Source organism: Mastigoproctus giganteus, chromosome 5 (genome assembly GCF_048544385.1).
Source record: "Mastigoproctus giganteus isolate SK-2022 chromosome 5, ASM4854438v1, whole genome shotgun sequence".
In the NCBI taxonomy this organism is placed as follows: domain Eukaryota; kingdom Metazoa; phylum Arthropoda; class Arachnida; order Uropygi; family Thelyphonidae; genus Mastigoproctus; species Mastigoproctus giganteus.
Genome location: NC_143579.1, coordinates 115317853 through 115328416, shown reverse-complemented (window position 1 = coordinate 115328416; position 10564 = coordinate 115317853). Strand labels below are relative to the sequence as shown.

Below are 10564 nucleotides of genomic sequence, written 5' to 3'. Positions count from 1 at the left end.
TTTCATTTGGATTTTCAGCAAAGCATTTGAGTCAGTTTCTTTATAAGCTGGAACAGGTTGGAATCACAGGGAAAATCCTTAGATGGATTGCTCGATGGCTTCAGGGCAGAAGGCAGAGGGTTGAGATAAATGGTTATTTCTCAGATTGAGTTGACGTAAGAAAGTGGAGTTCCCCAAGGATCAGTATTAGGACCACTATTGTTTTTAATTTTTATAAATGACATCGATGAAGGGATAGAGGGCGTGATGTCTAAATTTGCAGATGATGTAAAAATTGGTAGAGTAGTTAATGATCACTGCCAAGCAGAATTTTTTCACCTAGATAGACTTCAGGAATGGTTAGAAAACTGGCAGCTATGCTTTAATCCAGCAAAGTGTGAGGTACTGCACCTGGGGAACAGTAATCCCAAAATAACTTAGACACCGCAGAGTTGAACTAAAGACAGTAGTGGAGGAAAGGGACTTGGGTATTACGATATGGTTAGACATGAAGTTCTCTGAGCACTGTAGACTTTCAAGGATGGCCCATGGTGTCCTAATCCCATTATATAAGGCTATTGTCAGACTATACTTGGAATACTGTGTTGAAGTATGGAAACAGCACCTAAGAAAGATACTGTGCTTCTTGAAAGGATCCAAAGACAGGTAACTCACCTAGTGAGACTGGCAAAAGGGTCTCCATATGAGGAAAGACTTTAAAATGTGGGTAGCAGAGCTTAGAAACTAGGCACCTTAGAAGAGACTTGATTGAGGTGTTTAAGGCACTGAGAGGCATGAGCAAAATGAAAAAGGGCAAAATTTTCAGTTATAAATGATTCTAGAACAAGGAGCTATAATTTCAAGTTATGAGGGAAGTTGTTTAGACTGGATTGCAGGAAGTTTTATTTTAGCCAGCGAGTTATAAATTACTCGAATACGTTACCCATGGTTGGTAGAAGCTGACAGTTTTGGGGAAATTCAAAGGTCAGCTGGATAATTACCTATAGTAGGAGGGAAATGCATAGGATGTCTATTTCCTTTTCTCTAATTATTATTATTTTATTTTATTTATTTTTCTTATTTCATTTTCTTATTTTATTTTATTATCTTGCTAATACTAATACTCAGAACACAGCATCCACCTTCCTGCAGTTTGCCATTGAGCTCAATGAAGAAAAAAAAAGAAATTCAAACATTAGTATTGCTATAACTATTATAATTGTAAGTGAAGAAAATAATGCCTTGCAGTTTGGCTATAAATTATGCCACCGTGCCACCAGTAGAAATTACAAGAAACACATGAAATTTATGATAGATAAAACTCACCCAATTCCAAGGAATCCAAATTAAGGCACAAAGTTTAACAAGCACAGGTCAATGTTGAAAAAAGTCGCGAGTTAGGGTTAAATTTAAGTGTCTGCAATTCTGCCAGATATGATAGGAGGGATTATATGATGAGAGCCTTGTTAATTAATTCGGCCCTGGAGAGATTGTGCAAGGCTTATGGTGTAGAATTTTTCTCAGAGTAGTCTGTGCTTGTTAACAGGATGGCATTATTTCTACAGATGGATACATTTAAATAGAAAGGGTGCAAGAAGATTTTCTGATGCTATCGAGCATTGTTAGGTGGGTTGGAAAAGTGCTAGCTTGGGGGGATTCACAGACTAATAGATTAACGATAGCCACAGTCAGAAGTGAAAGTGATTCTTGCACTGCTTCTATTGGAATGAAGAGTACCCTGGAAAACAAGGTACTGGGGATTTCAAGGGCAGCTGGGAGTCATCATAGAACACGTAAATACATGGGTTGTGTTAGGGAAACTAAGAGTAAGAATAGGTGTAGTATACGTGCATGTACGCCAATAAATTTGATGAATTTGAAATGTTGGTCAAGACATCAAAAGTGGACACTGTTGGTATATCAGAAAAGTGGTGCCATATCATTATCATCATTATTATTAGCCATAAGGTGCAAGGAAGCCTGAGGCTTATGCTGCACTAGCCAAAAAAAATTCCCAAGTTACCCTGAGAGAGAGAGAGAGAGAGAGAGAGAGAGAGAGTGAGAGAGAGAGAGAGAGAGAGTGAGAGAGTGAGAGAGAGAGAGAGAGAGAGAAGTAGAAAGAAATCACCAAGAAAAAGAAGAATGATGATATTCAGCTCTGTGTGAAATTGGAATTTGGGGAGTACAATAGGTACAGAAAGGATAGACAGGACAGGAAGGGAGGAGGAATTATGCTGTTAGTTTAAGAAACACGTAAAATCTAAGGAAGTGCATCCAATTGACAATGGCGGGACAATGCAATGTTGAGTCAGTGTGGTAGTAGTAGTGGCATGTGATGCAAGAAATCAAGTGTATGAGTTTATGCAGCATCAGCAAAAAAAAAAAAAAAAACACACCATTCCCTCCAAATGCCTGTCCAGTTCCTCCTTAAATTTATTCAACCTATCAACTTCCACAACGACAGATGGAAGTTTGTTCCAGCAATTAACCACCCGCTGGCTAAAGGCAAATTTCTGCATATCTATTCTACATCTGTCTTTTCTTAATTTGAATTTATGCCCCCTTAGGTTCGTAATCTGAACAAGTGGAAGGATCCCATCAGAATTCAGCGTGCTCAACCCATTCAAGGCCTTATATACCTCAATCAGATCACCGCGCAGGTGCCTAGTCTCCAGCCACTGCAATTTGCAGAACTTAAGCCTCTCTTGGTAAGAGGATCCCTTCATTCCCCTCACCAATCTTGTTGCCCTTCTCTGTACACGCTCAAGTAAATCTACATCCTTCCTAAAATGAGGCCTCCAGACCTGTATGCAGTATTCAAGGCGTGGCCTGACCATTGCCTTATACAGAGGGATAATCAGCTCCTTTTCCCTGCTAGCAAAATTCCTATATATCATTGACAAAACCCCATGACCTGCCCTGGCAGCCTGTCTGCATTGCTCAGAAAACTTCATATCTGACTGCACAATTACTCCCAGGTCTTTTTCATTTTCTACTACCTTAAGTGTAGTACCACAGAGTTGGTACGTTTCTCTGGGGTTACTTCTACCCATATGCAGTACTTTGCATTTGTCAAGGTTAAACTTCAGTTGGCACTTCTTAGCCCATCTGCCCAAATTATCTAGATCCTGTTGCAGTAGCACACTGCCATTACTGTCATTAACAACCCTGCCAACCTTTGTATCATCTGCAAACTTCGACATTAAGCCTGATATACCTTCATCAATATCATTGATAAATATACAAAACAATAGTGGACCTAACACCGAACCCTGTGGGACTCCACTAATAACATTAGTCCAAGAAGAGCAGCACCCATTGATTACCACCCTCTGGTGTGACATAAGCACTGGGAAAGGGAAAATGAAGAGTAGGTGTGCATTATAGGCCTAATGAATTTGATGGGTATATTGAGCAAATGTGCTGAGAAATAGAGTGGGCCAATAAATCAGAATATCTTATAATGGGGGGGATTTGAACTTTCCAGATACTGACTGGAACTTGAGGACTCATCAATCACACACTAGCAAGACTTTTGTGGATTTATTGGATGACTGTTTTCTACAGCAACACGTTCGAGAGGCAACCAGAGGGAATAATACTCTTGACCTGATTATCAACAGTGATCCTTCATTTGTCAAGAATCTGCAAATAAAGGAACCACTAGGTGGCAGTGATCACAGTGTACTGATGCGGAATTTGCTTAAAGATGTAACTACTATCAGGGGTAAGGGGAAGGATTTTTGCTTTTGTAAAGGTGACTACGGTAGTCTCAGAGAGTTATTAAATTCTATACAGTGGGATCAACTGATGATGTTACCAATGGTTAATTCTAAATGGGAAGCCTTCAGGGACATAATCTTAGAGGGTAATAGGGTTTTCATACCAACTAAGAAATACTGTTCAAGATTTAGGCCTAAATGGAAGTCAGATGAATTAATGAGGCTCATGGCAGAGAATAGAAATGCATGGGATGCATATAAATCGTCAGGCTGCAGAGAAGCTATGGCAGATATAAGCTAGTCTGTAATCAAGTCAGAAGGGAGATTAGGCAGGCGAAGGCAGATTAAGAGAAATCTTTGACAAAAGATGGAAAGGAAAAAGAGCAAAGAGTTCTTTACTTACTCTAGAAGGAAAGGGATGAATCAGATTGGTCCACTTAACATAGATGGTTTGACTACTGATGATCATGCTCATGTAGCTGATAAACTGAATGAGCATTTTGCATCTACATTCACACACGAGGAGTTTTTCTAGGAGGGCAATGCGATAGGTTTATAGAACTCTAACAGGGAGCTAAGTGATTTCGTAGTAACTGAGAGCAACATGGAGGAGAAATCGTTGAAGTTGAACCTAAGGAACCTGGAGGTGGATGGGATCTATCCAGTTATATTAAAGAGGCAAAAAGAAGGTAAGCAAACCCTTAAGCATAATTATGAAAGCTTTCTTGGACTAAGTGGAAGTGCCCATGGACTTTTGATGTGCAAATGTGTCCCCAAATAACAAAGTGTGATCAAAGATGACACGGATAATTACAGACCTGTTAGTCTAACTTCTGTTCCAGGGAAAATAATGGAGTCACTGGTTAAGGAAGAGATGCAGGATCATCTAGACAAGACTGCAATTATAGTTCAGGCATAGCATGGGTTTGTTAAGGGGAAGCCTTTTCTGACAAATTTGATTGGATTCGATGATGTGACATGATGTGGTCACAAAGGAACTGAATGTAAAGAATAATTTTTATATCATATACTTGGATTTTAGGAAAGCTTTTGATACTGTGGTACATGGAAGACTACTGTACAAATTGGAGCAGTATGGCATTACAGGCAAGTTGCTACAATGGATAAAAGGACGGTTCGTGGGAGAAGACAGAGACCGTTTATCAATAGACACTGCTCTTCATGGATTAATGTTATTAGTGGAGTCTCCCAGGGTTCGGTGTTGAGGCCATTGTTGTTTTGTGTATTTATCAATGAAATCGATGAAGGAATATCAGGGTTAATGTCTAAGTTTGCAGATGATACGAAGGTTGGCAGGGTTGTTATTACAGTAATGATAGTACGCTACTGCAACAGGATCTGGAAAAGTCGAGCAGATGGGCTGAGAGGAGGCAACTAACGTAGTCTACATTGACAAATGTAGACTACTGCATATGGGTAGCAGTAATCCCAGAGTAATATACAAACTGGGTGTACAATACTCAGGGTAGTGGAGAATGAAAAGGACCCCGGGGTAATTGTGTAGTCAGATATGAAGTTTTCTGAGCAGTGGAAAAAGGCTGCAAGAGTAGCTCATGGTGTCTTGTCAATGATATACAGGAATTTTGCTAACAGGGATAAAGGGGTGATTGTCCCTTGTATAAAGCAACGGTTAGGCCACACCTTGAGTACTGTATATGGGTATGGAGGCCTTATTTTAGGAAAGATGTAGAGTTATAGGAACAAGTACTGAGAAGGGCAATGAGATTGGCAAGTGGAAAAAAAAGGTTGGTGTTACCAAGAAAGATTTAAGTTCTGCAAATTGCAGCATCTGGAGACTAAGCTCCTGCGAGGTGATCTAATTGAGTGTATAAAGCCTTGAATGGATTGAGCAAGCTCAATGCTAATGGGATTCTTCCTCTTGCTCAGACCTGAGGGGGCATAAATTCAAATTGAGGAAAGACAATTGTTTGATCTCAATTTGAATTTATGCAATTGTGGAATAGATGTGCGAAAAGTTGCCTTTAGCCAGAGGGCGGTTGATAGTGGGAATAAACTTCCATGTTTTGTAGTGGTGGTCCGCAACTTAAAGAAGTTCAAGGGAGAACTAGACAAACATTTGGAGTGAATGGATGGGTTTAATGGGAAGGGTATTATTTCTTTTTTTGGCTAATGCTATATAAGCTTGCTTTCTTCCACCATATGCCTCTACTAAAGCTTATGCTAATGCCAAGTAGCAAGAGCAGCAGTAGATGAGCAGAGCAACAGACGAAATTAAAGAGAAGGCTGAAACATAGGTGACAAGGAGATGGCAAGTGAGTGAGTGAGTGAGTGAGTGACAGACATGCCTCTATGCAGCTCCTCCCATGGCAAGCACGGCTGATGCAACATGAGCCATTGTGCCATCAGCCACTGTAGCACAGACAGAAAATAGGAACTATGGGACATCTAAACCAATGATAAAAAATATGTATGAAAGCAACAGTGTTCCCCAAATCTTATAAAATCAAAAATCTAAATGCTTCTTTTTTTATTTCTATTTTAGATATTTCTTTTTTTGACTGATAAAATATGTACATCTATATACAGGCTCGTAACACTGTCCAAATTATTACAATTTATAAAAATACTGCGGTTCTACATCAGGCCAGAGATAGAATTACTAATTTGAATTCGTTTTTATTAGCACTGTGGGCTGGGTGGATATAATATTAATTTTTGGGACTATGGGCCAGATGATTTCCAGTGGAAGGCCCGTGGGCCATAAGTTGCTAACCCTTGATCTAGAATAATTAGGCAGATGGTCTGAGAAGTGAAAATTGAATTTTAACATTGACAAATGTAAGGTACTGCATATAGGTAGAAGTACTCCCAGAATAACATAGCAACCGTGAGGTACCACCTCGGTGTAGATTAGAACACAAAAAATATAGAAGTAATTGTGCTTGGGGGGATACACAGATTGTATCCCTCCAAAACTGCTAGGTTGGAGGGGATACATGGACTAATAGATTAACAGCAGCCGCTGGTAGAGGTGAAAGTGATTCTTGCACTGCTTCTATTAAAATTCAATTGAGCAGCAGCCTGGAAAGCAAGGCAAATGGGGATTTCCAGGACTGCTGGGAGTCACAGTGGAAAAAGTAAATACATGGGCTGTGTTAGGATAACCAAGAGTAGAAACTGTTTGTTTGTTTGTTATTTGGTTTTTAGGAGCATTAGCAACTAAGGCCATATTGCTCCGGGATATGCGGTGGTCATTCCCTGACCTTTCCGCATCTTCCGTATTTGGTGGTGACGGGCTCGAACCCCGGTCTAATCAAGAAACGTGTGCTACGCACTGCTGCTCCTTCCCACCTGGCTATGGAGGCGCCAGAGTAGAAACAGGTGCATGTATACTTGCATGTACGCCAATGGTAGGATTATAGTTAATAAATTCGATGAGCTTGAAGTGCTAGTCAAGATATCAAAGGCAGATACTGTTGGAATATCAGAGATGTGGTGTCACACAGACATAAGCAGTGCAGAATTGGAATTTGGGGAGTACAATGTGTACAGAAAGGATAGAAAGGAAGAAGGGGGTTATGCTGTTAGTTAAGAAACAAATAAAATCTAAGGAAGTGCATCCAAATGATGTTGGTGGACAATGCAAAGTTGAGTCTGTTTGGTGTGACATAAGCACTGGGAAAGGAAAAATGAGAGTAGGTGTGTCTTATTGGCCTTATTGGCTCATATAAGTATAATGAGCAATTGTGCAGAGAAAAAGAGTGGGCCAGTAAATCAGAGTGTCTTATAATGGGGGATTTTAATTTCCCAGAGATTGACTGGAATTTGTGGGTTGGTCACTCACACACTAGAAAGACTTTCGTGGATTTATTGGATGATTGTTTTCTACAGCAGCATGTTCGAGCAGGAACTAGAGGGAGTAATACTTTTGATCTGATTATCAGTACTGATTCTTCATGCATTAAGAATCTGCAGATAAAGGAACCACGAGGTGGCACTGATCACAGTGTGCTGAAGTGGCATTTACTCAAAGAGTAAAGGTCAAAAACCCTTCCCTCTACCATCAAGGGTAAAGAGAAGGGTTTTTGCTTTCGTAACGGTGACTATGGTGGTTTGAGACACTATTTAAATTCTATATGGTGGGACCAACTGATGATTTTACCAACAGCAAATTCAAAATGGGAAGCATTCAAAGAATTAATCTTGAAATCTACTAGGCTTTTCATACCAATGAAGAAATATTGTTCAAGATTTAGGCCTAAATGGATGTCAGATGAACTAATTAGACATATGACATAAGAAATATGCATGGGATACATATAAAATAACGTGTGGCACAAAAGCCTATGATAGATAGGCTGGTCTGTAACCAAGTCACAAAGGAGGTTAGGCAGGCGAAGGCAAATTACGAGAAATCTTTGGTAAAGAATGCAAAGAAAAACAGCAAAGAGTTCTTTACTTATGTAAACTCTAGAAGGAAGGGGATGAATCAGATTGGTCCACTTGATATCGATGGGTCAACTGTAGATTTTTGTTATTTGTTATTTGGTTTTTTTTTTTAGGAGCATTAGCAACTAAGGCCATATTGCTCCGGGATATGCGGTGGTCATTCCCTGAATGACCTTTCCGCATCCTCCGTATTTGGTGGTGACGGGCTCGAACCCCGGTCTAATCAAGAAGCGTGTGCTACGCACTGCTGCTCCTTCCCACCTGGCTACGGAGGCGCCTCAACTGTAGATGATCATGCTCAGGTAGCTAACAAACTAAATGAATATTTTGCATCGACATTCACACATGAGGAGTTATTCAGTGAGAGGAATGCCAGAGGTGTATTCAACTCTGGCAGTAAGCTAGAGAATCTTGTAATAACTGAGAGTAAAGTGGAGGAGAAATTGTTGAAGATAAAAAAAAAAAAGGCACACGGGGTAGATGGGATCTATCAAGTTATATTAAAGGAGGCAGCAAAGGAAGTAAACAAACCCTTAGCCATAATTACGAGATCTACCTTGGACTAATGGGAGGTACCCCATGGACTGGAGATGTGCAAATGTGAATGTGACCCCAATCCGCAAAGGAGGATCAAAGGGAGATACAGGTAATTACAGACCTGTTAGTTTAACTTCTGTTCCATGGAAATTAATGGAGGCACTGGTTAAAGAAGCACTGCAGGATCATCTGGACAAGACTTCAGTTATAGCTCGGACACAGCATGGGTTTGTTAAGGGGAAGTCTTGTCTGACAAATTTGATCGGATACTATGATGCAGTCACAAAGGAACTGGATGCAAAGAATAATTTTGATATCATATATTTGGATCTTAGAAAGGCCTTTGATACTGTTGCACATGGAAGACTGCTGCACAAATTGGAGCAGTGTGGCATTGGAGGCAAATTGCTGCTATGGATAAAAGGATGGTTGAGTGGGAGAAGACAGAGAGTGGTAATCAATGGGCACTGCTCTTCGTGGACTAATGTTACTAGTTGAGTCCCTCAGGGTTTGATGTTGGGTCCATTGTTGTTTTCTGTGTTTATAAATGATATTGATGATAGTATATCAGGCTTAATGTCCAAGTTTGCAGTTGATACAAAGGTTGGCATGGTTGTTAATGATACTAATGACAGTATGCTGCTGCAACAGGATCTAGAAAAGTTGAGCAGATGGGCTGAGAGGTGGCAAATGAAGTTTAACATTGACAAACGTAAAATACTACATATGGGAAGCAGTAACACCAGAGTAATGTATCAACTCTGTGGTACTACACTGACAGTGGTAGAGAATGAAAAGGATCTGAGGGTAATTGTGCAGGCAGATATGAAGTTTTCTGAGTAGTGCAGACGGTGTGCAAGAATAGCTCATAGTGGCTTGTCAATGATATACAGGAATTTTTCTAGCAGGGATAAGGAGGTGATTATCCCCTTGTATAAAGCAATGGTCAGGCCCCACCTTGAATACGGTATACAGGTCTGGAGGCCTCATTTTAAGAAGGATGTAGAGCTGTTGGAACGAGTACAGAGAAGGGCAGCAAGTTTAGTGAATGGCACAAAGGGTTGCTCTTATGAAGAAAGGCTTAAGTTTTGCAAATTACAGTGTCTGGAGACTAGGCACCTGCGAGGTGAACTGATTGAGGTGTATAAAGCCTTGAATGGTGTGAACATGCTCAATGCTGATGGGATTCTTTCTCTTGCTTAGAATAATCACCTGAGAGGGCATAAATTCAAATTGAGGAAAGACGGTTGTAGCAGAGATGTGCGGAAGTTTGCCTTTAGCTAGCGGGTGGTTGATTGCTGGAACAAACTTCCATCTGTTGTTGTAAAAGTTGATAGCTTATACAGATTCAAGGCAAAACTTGACAAACATTTTGAGCGAGTGGATGGTTGAAATACGTGTTTTTTTTTTTTTTTTGGCTGATGCTATATAAGCTTGCTTTGTTGCATCATGTGCCTTTGCTAATGCTAATGCTACTCCCAGAATAACATAACAACTGTGAGGTACCATCTCGGTGTAGATCAGAACACAAAAGACATAGAAGTAACTATGCAGTAAGGTATGAAGTTCTGTGTAGACAAGATGCCAAGGCAGCCCATTGAGTTTTGTGAATGATATACAGTAATTTTACTCGCAGGGATAAGGAGGTGATTATTCTGTTGCATAAGGCAGTGGTTAGGTCATACCTTGAGTATTGCATAAGGCAATGATTAAGTCATACCTTGGGTATTGCATACAAGCCTCGATGCATCATCTTAAGGAAGCTGAGGATGTGCTGGAACAGATGCAGAGAAGAGCAATGAGATAAGTGAAGGCAAAAAAAGAGTGTTCTTATAAAGAAAGCTTTCTCTTCTGCAAAGTTCAGTGTCTGAAGTATAGGCACACGTGAGGAGGTC

At 40.2% G+C, this 10564-nt stretch overlaps 1 protein-coding gene across 1 annotated transcript in view; it reads right to left on the bottom strand.

Moving 5' to 3' along the window:
- mbc (dedicator of cytokinesis protein myoblast city) overlaps positions 1-10564 on the bottom strand; it is a 966604-nt gene that overhangs the window by 111734 nt on the left and 844306 nt on the right. The gene's annotated exons all lie outside the window — the stretch shown is intronic.